The sequence below is a fragment of the Cornus florida genome, unplaced genomic scaffold, assembly GCF_030987335.1.
Source record: "Cornus florida cultivar Cherokee Brave unplaced genomic scaffold, ASM3098733v1 CherokeeBrave_3.0.0_Hap2_scaffold_258, whole genome shotgun sequence".
Taxonomy (NCBI): domain Eukaryota; kingdom Viridiplantae; phylum Streptophyta; class Magnoliopsida; order Cornales; family Cornaceae; genus Cornus; species Cornus florida.
Window position 1 is genome coordinate 14,471 of NW_026775758.1, and position 3,030 is coordinate 17,500.

A 3,030-nucleotide genomic window follows, 5' to 3' on the forward strand; every position below is an offset into this window, starting at 1 on the left:
ATGGATAAGTTTCCAGGCGATATCTCCTTCCTTTAGGTCTGAAGGCGGTGGTGAGGCAGATGAACCAAGCCCATATGTACTTGGTCGAGCTGACAGTAGAGTAGAGGGTTGGATCCTTATTAGTAGCTTGCTTTTTTCACTTAGAGTCCTCGTACACAATCAAATCTTGTGACTGCCTGCGGGTTCCTGCTCTCTACAGAGTAGGTAGGTGTATTTCATTTTCTTTTTTGTTTCAGCATAAGGTTAGCAAAATGACTCCTATAATCAAACTAACCATGTATGAGCCAAAACTATGATTCCTTTCTTTTCTGAGTCCAAATATCAAAACTAGGAAGGACGGGAAAAGCCAATGCCACGTGGAATAGGATCCCTCAAAACTAGCAATGTGGGATTGAAGTGTCAAAGTGACTCAATCCATACCGTTCGGTCGATGGAGAGACACGGGTCTTCCTAAGCCAGCTTGTGGTTAGATAGCCCCTTAGGCCAACAGAATGTTTCACCGAAATGACCCTATCAGTTAGTCCTATTTTGGCCATTAGAGGTCGCTATAGCCCGCTAGCAGATGCTTTTTGTTATGAGTTCATTTCTCTATTCTCTTATGAGTGTTCCATTTCCATTCTATGGCCTATTTGATCTCAAAGAAGCCCCTTGAAAGCACTCTACTAAGTGTATGAAGTTCCGGTCTGGAAACATACTGAACTTATGAAGTGAAGGAAATGGGCGCGGGCTGAGACCTTTTTCTAAATGCATCGCTCTTCCTCATCAATGGAGGCCACTTCAGGATCTGAATATGGAAATGCGGATCCTCCGTTTGTTGAGCAACAGGGGTGAAGAGGGAGCTCCAACCGACCGAAGAGAGGCGCTTGCACCATTACCTGCAACGTATGCATATTAAGAAAGCTCTTACTGTAATGGCAGTTTTCACTTCACTTGCTGATTCAATCAAGCCGTAGGGAAACCTGTGGCTGGATTGAATCGAATCAGTCAGAGCGAGAGCGAACAGGAGAGGATTCTCGTAATAAAGAAGATGAAATCATTCGAACCTTTCTCTTCTCTTTTCTCAGTTGCACCATTAGCCACATGGACATCTCCTAATGAGATTCTTCTTCCTACTAGGTAGACAGTCAATAATGCCCATGGACCAAGGCTGAAGCCTCATTCTAAATCCTATTTGAGAAGACAGCTAGCAGTAATCAAACAAAAGTGGTTTTCTCGATTGACTTTCTCAGTCGATGTTCTTTTTGTTGTTTACAATGAAGCAATTTATCCACTCCGTAGCCACTCGGGCTGAATGAAAGTAGGGGATCGAGAAACTGAAAGTGGCAGGTCTGGTCCATAAAGGGAGGCAGGCGCGTGAAATCTGCTGTTGGGAACATGGAAATCTTCTGTTGGTGGATTGGAAAAATCATAGAATGAATGAGCAATTACGTGAATCGGAGCCTAGAGGCTCACGACACTCCGCTTTGCTTCGGGCACCGCCCTCACCCTCCGCTCTTGCTTGGACTTAAGTCCTTAGCCCTTCTTACTTGGTATCAGACTTGGCCATTTTCGCCGCAGACTGAATTCCTCTTGAAGACAGAAAACTTTCAACAAAAGTTGTAGTTTATGTAGTTGCGTATAGCCCACGGCTTACACCTTTGATTGCTTAGCAGCCGATCCTACTTGATAAGAATATGCTTATGAGGGGGGTTTCAAGAGGTCTCCTTGCTTGGCAGCTCATTTGAAATGGATCTGAGATTTGTGTTCCAGTGTAGCCCGGGCATGTAATTGAATAGAAATTCTTGATCTATCTTCTGGACATCTCTTCTCGATATAGCATATATAATGATCTAGTTCGATTTGACTCGAAATGGCTCTCAATTTGATACTCCAAAGCTTCTTTTTTTGACTCCATTGGATTAGCTGTTTTCGATTTCCTGTCGCATCTTTCCTACTTCATTTCACCTATGAGCAATGGAGGACTAGTTGATGGGTTGGTTCATAGCTTCCACCTTTACGGAAAAACAACTGATGAAATTCATTGAGATTTACAGAAAGCTAGACCAAAGAAAGAAGACCAAAGCATGCCCCAGCAGCAAGAGGATCTCTTCCTGCCAATTCTATGCATCAAATCCGCACTGAAGCGACTCTCACTGAAACATGGCTATTGTGCAATGCTATCTTTCTTCTTCTTTTTTCTTTGTTTGCCCAGCAGACCATTGCTATAACTTCCACTAAGGAATCTCGTAATCAAACTGGATTTGCCGTACCTGCGTAGAAGAGATACGATTAAGAAGTTCAGCCTTGAATCCCCTCCCCGCGCTTCCAGCTGACTGAACTTAGCGGTATACTTTACCTCTCTCTAAGCGGTCTCTATAGCCTGATCAAATAGAAAATATCTTTCGGGAGCGGAAGCATATCTCATAGCTGGAAAAGTCACACTTATAGTGAGGGGCAGCTGTAAATTTCCCTGTCTCGGCTCTTTCTTCTCTCTCCTTTCTGCCTAACGTGCCCAGAAGATTCGGTACAGCACAAATGGACATAGGCGTATTTCGGCACCTAAGATTGGAGATCGATAGTAGGTCATCGGTCACCAGTAGGGTCGAAAAACCTTTCTTTTTGAAAGCTTGTTATTATAATAGAATAACTTGCTCAAGCTTGTATTCCGGGTCGGCTGACAAAGAAACCTACCGGGCGAATCGTCCCACAGCTCAGAGCCAATGAACTGCAACCCGAACGGAACTCTTTTCCTTGCTGTATATAGGTGAGAATCCATATATGAGGGAATTCAGATAAAGGGTCAACTCTTGGGGCCTTGGGCCATTAACTATGTAATAAGACAATAAGGAGGACGACGGAACACTACAAAATGCACCTATCCGCAGAATGGATTGGGAAGCAAGGGGGAACCACCAGAAGCCATGTTGGCAGGGTAGAAGCAGATAGGGGTCTCGCAATATAGAATTATCCTCTCTCGCCACTTTCTGTAGTTATAAAAGCTCGCTAAAGCCTTATCATGCCTGGTTCTAAGGCAGTCTTCCTCGCCTGTCA

The 3,030-nt window shown here is 44.1% G+C and overlaps 1 protein-coding gene across 1 annotated transcript in view; it reads right to left on the reverse strand.

The window, feature by feature from the left end:
• Positions 1–2,047: 2,047 nt before the first annotated feature.
• The window catches only part of LOC132290535 (putative protein TIC 214 N-terminal part), a 5,560-nt gene continuing 4,577 nt past the window's right edge, over positions 2,048–3,030 (reverse strand). The window contains exon 1 of the mRNA XM_059790119.1: positions 2,048–3,030. This exon is cut by the window's right edge and continues 4,577 nt beyond it. The gene's annotated coding sequence lies outside the window, so the exon portion shown is untranslated.